Consider the following 6,867-nt stretch of genomic DNA (forward strand, 5'->3'; position numbering starts at 1 on the left):
CATAACTCAGTATTACAGCAACTCATTTGTGTAAATTCACACAAGTGTATACCTGGCCCTCTTTATACTGAGCAAAGACTGTGAGAAATGGACATTGTGATGTCACCCATTGCTTTGAGATCTACGGTTTGGAAGGTGGACATATTGACCGTCACCATCTTGGATTTTGTCACCGTTGAAAAATGTTTGCAACTAGTAATAGGAAATGACCATATTTGGACTGTGGAGGAGCGACGGGTGGCTCTGATGAACACAAGCAGCAGATGTTAGTGTGAAGATGTTAACAAAGTTAGCTTCGGAATTCACATTTAACTTTACAGCTAAGTGTCATAGTAGCTAATTGCAGCGGTAGCGCGGGATCGGCGGTAGAGATGGTAGCGACCTGTCAATCACAAGATAGCCCCGCCCTAAAGCATACTGACCAGGAATCTGATGGACACCACTTCAAGTAGATCTGCATATTTTATAATATGATACATATGATATAGTAGAAAATAAATAAATACAAAATACTGTGTACTGTATGATTCTTGCACTTTTTTCGGTTTTGCTTTTGGTTTGCACCCACGTGGTTCATTACACTTATTCTAAGTGTGTCAATACAATTCAGTGTAAAATCCTCATACCTTTACACCTACGGTTAGTGTTTGGGTCTAACAGATTACATTTCTTAACAGGTCGTGCTGTTGCACTGCGAACACAACAGTGGGTTATTCAAAATGACTCTTTCAGACATGGTAAACAACCACACACCACGCAGTGCTCCATCTGTTTTGTGTTGCTTTGTAAAGCTACAAAATGAATGAATAGCATTGGTTCAATTAGGGCATTACTATGGAAACTGCACTTCTCAAACCCCTGGAATAAGGTGGTACATGCCTCAGTAACCCAGCTAATATTGCCGTATCCCAGGTGTCTTATTAGGGTTTATAGAAAGAATATGAGCTTTTCCCACACAGTGTAAACAGAGGACATGCACCAGTTTATCGGAAGAATAATATATAAAAAAAATACATACATGTTATGTCTTACATAGAATTTCATTAGACCTTGTGTGCATGGTCTTGAAGGAGTATGTAAATGTGCATTGATTTTGCAAATACAGGGAGGGATGTGGAATTAATGTTGGTTTTGGAGGATGTTTATTAAATACAGTACCAGAAAGTTTCTGAGGCTATTGTAAAAAAAAAAAAAAAAAAATCACTAGCACATTGATAACCAGCATGTCCACTCTAACTCTACGACAAGCTACATTGTGGCTTACATGTGTGTACCGTATGCTGATAAACTTACCATATGTTACATGGAGGGTTGTTTCAGCTTTACACTGAATGTTTTTTGGAGGCTTTTGTACAGTATGCATGGCAGTAAATAAATCACATTTACTGGCTTCTGCGGCTGAAACAGTATTAAATTGATTTCCAGCATGCCCACACTCTAATCCTGTTTGTGTACCCTCCTGTGCTTATTGCTGGAGTGATTCTTTGGGCATTGAAGTGAAATGAAAAGGAACAGGGAGATTTTTTGACGCTGCTCCATTTTGAGCTAATACAATTCAAAGTGGAGATTATTCACCTGCAGCAAGAAAACAAAGAGCTCTTAGATAGCAGGAGAAAAGCGACGCCTCAGCTCCACTCCCCCCGAAAGAGCATCTAAAAGCTTAATCAAATGCAAAATTAGCCCTTTTTCAAATCCTATTAGCCCCGCTAAGAACATTTAATATCACCTGTCTTTTTTTACACTACAAATGTAAACAATGGCGTTATCATCATGCTCTCCCAACATATTTTATGCAAATCTATGTCAAACAAGAAGAATGGAGAGGTCTGCACTCTCTTCATGTTTTCCCTTCTTCTTCTTTTTTCCCTAAAAGCAGGGGGAACAGTCGCATCATCACCTTTTTGTGGAGGGGGATTATGTGTCTAAGGTGTGTGTGTGTGTGTGTGTGTGTGTATGTGTATGTGTGTGTGTGTGTGTGTGTGTGTGTGTACCGTCACACACATAAACCTTGATATACTCCTTTGAGCTTGAGGCATAATTCCCACTAGAGCTAGGACTTTGTCACTTGAACGTAAACACATGTCTTTTTGAGGTGAAACGACGGATTCGGTTGCTTTTCCTGGGAGGAGAGCCACGGGAAGGGGAGGGGGGGGGGATGGTCCAGACTATAAAATCACATCTGAAAATGTCTACCTTGGTTGGGTTAAAAATAAAACCATGAAGCTGTAGTGGTGAGAGTTGTGCCGTCAGAGTTACGTAATGTTGATTCAGTTAAATTAATTGAATTTGACAGTAAATACTATTTACTTCATTCAGAGAGAGCTCTAATGGAACCTCAACACGAGCTGAGTTTTTATCAGTGTACCTCACCGCTTCGAAATCATTCTTCTGTCAGTCATTGACTGACTGTTACTAATAGCAGAAATACTTCATTTGGACAATGTAGTCAATGGCTGTGTCCAAACATCACTCACTACTCACTTCATATTGAGTCCACCATGTTGTAGTTCTGTCCAAATGTACAGTGAGAATTATTATACCCTATATAGTGGACTCAACGTATCCTACAATTCATCTGGGGAAAGTAGTGTACAACCAACAGTCACGAACCGAGCATGATATCCCATCATGCACTGCACTGAGAGAGCAGAGTCGTTGAGAAGAAGTCATGAAGAGATTTGAGTTGAGTACTGCCTCACAACACAGATAGTGTAACACAAAGTACAAAGTACTTTGTATCTCTTTATTTGTTAAAATGTGTTTATTGCGTATACCGCTCCTGTTGTTCTTACCTTTCACGATAGAAAATGTAGACATAAGCATCACCGTTTACATGGGGAACTTATATTGCATCCAAAATGAGCTTGCAATATGTATTTATTGCAAAAACAAATGTTGGTATTTATTATGGATGGATGAACCGGCAGCCGTTAATGCGGCACGTTTTAATTGTGGGACAGAAGTGACGTAATTAGCAACGCAGACAAAACATATGAGCTCACTAGTATAGTATAGTATAGTATAGTATAGTATAGTATAGTATAGTATAGTATAGTATTTTTATAGTATAGTATAGGATCTGGTTAACCAGGTCAGTATTGGTTGAAGTTAGCCTCATATATACTGCAGATAGATATTACCAGTTCTTTGTTTCTTTTTGAGATGCTGCACAATTTTGAATTGCGTCATACTAGATAAAGAAACTGTTTGTATTTCGCTCAGCATCTAAATATTACTGACGTCCTATTTCGTTTGGAATGACAGACTGGGATTTTAACCTTGTCCTGCCATTGAAAGGGATTGAATCATTATTTATAGCCCAACATTCACTCTGCCCCTGTGCAGACCACCGTGCAGACCACTGTGTTCCCTCGTTTGAGAACTAGGATGTGACTCATCTCCTCATAAGCTTTTAAGGCGCTCCAAATTACATTACAAACAAGGTCAGCGCACATTTGGAAATAATAAGATTTCTATAAAAATGTTTAATCCCCCCAGCTGTTACACCACAAGACAAATTGCGTTGTTCATTTATTTTCCATCAGTGATGTTGCAAATAAACACTTTGGGGTTCCACTCTCGGTGCGGGGATTAAAAGCTTCACCCCCCCCCCCCCCCACGTCGCCGAGATGATCTTGGATCAGATTGCAACGTTAGACAGCGGAGACACTCACCCCACAATGCACTCGGGTCAGGTTCATTTAGGTGTGACCATGGGATTGGTCCCTCCGGGAGCAATTAGTCCTCGCTAAAGGATCTGGGAGTGGTGGGAGCAGCGAGATGTCAAACAATGGCTTCACCCCTCGTCAGCTAAACGCCTGTCACCCTCGGCTCCTCAGAGGGTGAACTGTCAACGTGTTGTGTTTGGGAGCGACTGCTCCCCAGCTGCGTGAACTGAAGCTCGGAGTGGTTTCAGACCTGTTTCACTGTGTAATGCCTTGATGAGAGGAGGTGAGTTGCTTCGGTGAAAGTGCTCCACCATGTCCGTTCACCCACAAAACACAAGCCTGTTTGTCAATCAAACACGAACCGACGGGAGACATCTGATCTTGAAAACTATCTGCCAGCTCTTAGACTGGTGCAAAGTGGATGAAACTTTCCAGAAAACGACGCCTGTGCTGCTCTTCAAAGTCCCATTCATCTCTGTCAGTCAGCCTTCAGCGCTGCCAATTAATTCATCACCCAGGATCAGAGTGCTCCACATTTGTTCCTGGGACTCAAAGGGCAATGGTCTCACTGGGATGCGCTCTCCATAAGATAATAATAATGTAACTCCCCGCTAATAGCTGCAGTTATCTGCATTAACATGTTGCGAGTGTAACCTCGGCTCTCACAGCGCTGATAAAAGTTTTTACCTACTATGATATTCTTTTTATCTGAAGCACAAAGACACCTAGTGACAGGAAAAGATCGGTTGTTATGGTTACAAGTTATAAATAGAGTAGCTAGGAGTGTAGGTGACAAGGGAACGGCAGAGTTCCAGGATGAAAGACGCAGATGAAATCCACACCCACAATCCCTTGCTGCAGATCTCCTAACTTACAGGGAAACATCAACGCAGGCAGCCTTGGAAACATCAGCCGACGGAAAAGACACTTGCGCTGCCTCAATTAAAGAAGGCACATAAGCTCACCTGGAAATCAAATCCTCTGTCGCTGCTTGGTTGACTGATATCTGCGGCAGGAGCTGTGTTAATGACTACTGTGACACTCTAGTTTCCAAAGCTCTTGAAATAGTGAAGCAGTGAGATACGGACGTTCTCTCTTGTCTGCCGAGTCTCGCGTCCCGAGCCTCCCCTGTGATTTTTGGCATTTGTGTCATGCGCATTGTTCTCTGCCCCGGCACCGAGGGCCTCCTGATATAGTCCGTAATTAGAAGCAGCTCAAGGATTTAATGAAGAGGCGCTCACTTGATGGCAGCAGCGCTTGAGACACTGCCAGTGGCTCTGACTTCAAAGCCGGAGATATGGCTCCCCAGCAGAGGGCCGGGGAAAGGCTGCAACAAGATAACAAGTTATGGCTTTCTTCTGATTCGCGACACGCCTGGGCCATTTACTATATAGGTTCGCAGCCAGCAAGGGCATGCAAATGGTTGATCAGTGTGGCAATGCACTACTGGGCAACGAGTGTCATCAGCAATGCAGCCCGGTAATGATGCGAGTGGGAGGCGAGATAAGATGCCTGAGTTTCCTGCCCCTGCTGATTCCCAGTCAGTAACTACCAGGATCGCTCCCTATCATCGACTTTAGAGTGCGCTGCCTCCTTGTGATCAGCCCAAAGGCTTAGAGGAGGAGGATGTTTCAAAGTCATTTTCAACCCTCTTAAGCTGCTGCGAACCTTAGGAAAAACACTGTTGTTCCTCAGGAAAAATTGAATGACATTCGCAGTGTCTGAATGAATGTTAAAAAGAGTTGTCAGGCTATTAGTTTGCTCGTGAGGTAGGTAAGTGTTGGTTAAGTGCTGTGTTAATCACACAGAACACGTTGTTGTGTGCTGGTCTGTGGGGATTAATGAAGTAGATAATGTCTTCAGCATCATTGCTGAAGGATTTCCACCCACACATTCATTTCATTTTAACTACAGCATATTCTCCCGACTTCATCTCACTGATAAGATTTCTTTTTCGCGTTGAGATGGCCTCAAATTGCATTTAGCTGCTTCATAATTCCCTTCTCAACTGCGACATAAGATCCTAGCATTGAGTATATACTGTACACTAGTATACGCAACGCCTTAATGCATTTTAAGGAAGGATTTAGGAGATCGTCACATCATAAATCTGTAGTTCCGATTAAAAATGTGCATCCTACATATCATATTAGTAATGCAAGAAGCAGCGACAGAGGATTTATTCTCTATTTCGTGGTGTTAAAAACTGAATAAGTAACATGGCTATTATCTTTTCCACTCGTCCTCCAGATTGTCCCTGTCACCAAAGAAAGACCACTTGGGGTTTTTAAAAGCTTTGATGGCAAAAAGCTCTTCAAACATGGGAATTATGCTCCATTCACCAAGATGAAAGATTGAAAAGTTGAGCTACATGTTCTTAGTTTACTTTCTTTTTTCTTCTGGTAGCTCAAACCAGATCCGAAGGAATCTTTTTTTATATATAAGACCCCTTTCAGCATCATGCACACCGCCTATAGCACTCAGATGATTTAATCTTTACATTTGTTCATTTTGTTCGATACATAAATTGTATGTAAGAAGTGGACGTAGACATCGTGACATAACACTGAAAGTTTTCAAGGTCTAAGACGAAATGGACACCTCCCAGACCTCCCAACGCCGTGGTAGTGACCTCACAATAGCCCCGCCCTAAAGCATACCCTGCTTTGTGTTATATTGGACTCTAAATGGACCACAATTTGCTGAATGGACATCATGCTGTATTGAAGACAACTTGAAACTAGAGTCTGAGACCATGACTTCTATACAATCAGACTTCATTTTACAACCAGATGAGTCGCCTCCTGTTGGCCAGTAGAGAGAATGCACTTTTCAGACCCAAAGGTTGACGTCTGGTTGGACGTTACTGATGAATGCAGATAAAAGGGAGCATGTAACCAGGCTTTTTTGATCCATTTTGATTTGTTTATTGACATCAACATAAAAAAAGCGTTGCAGGTGTAACTCTATGTGTTGCAACAAGTTCGACAGCTAAAAATATCTTTCCTGGGGCACTTTATCATGATAAAAAACAAACAAATAAAACTTTTGCATGCATTATCTTGCAAAATTATATAAATATTTAATTTTTATCTCTGGCAGGAGAGGCAATTATGTTGTGTTGATGGAGTGTCACAGCGAAATGAATAAGCAGTTGTCACAGCACACCGCTGAGGACAGGGTGCATCGCGTGTGGATA

Source organism: Eutrigla gurnardus (genome assembly GCF_963514095.1).
Source record: "Eutrigla gurnardus genome assembly, chromosome: 1".
Lineage (NCBI taxonomy): Eukaryota > Metazoa > Chordata > Actinopteri > Perciformes > Triglidae > Eutrigla > Eutrigla gurnardus.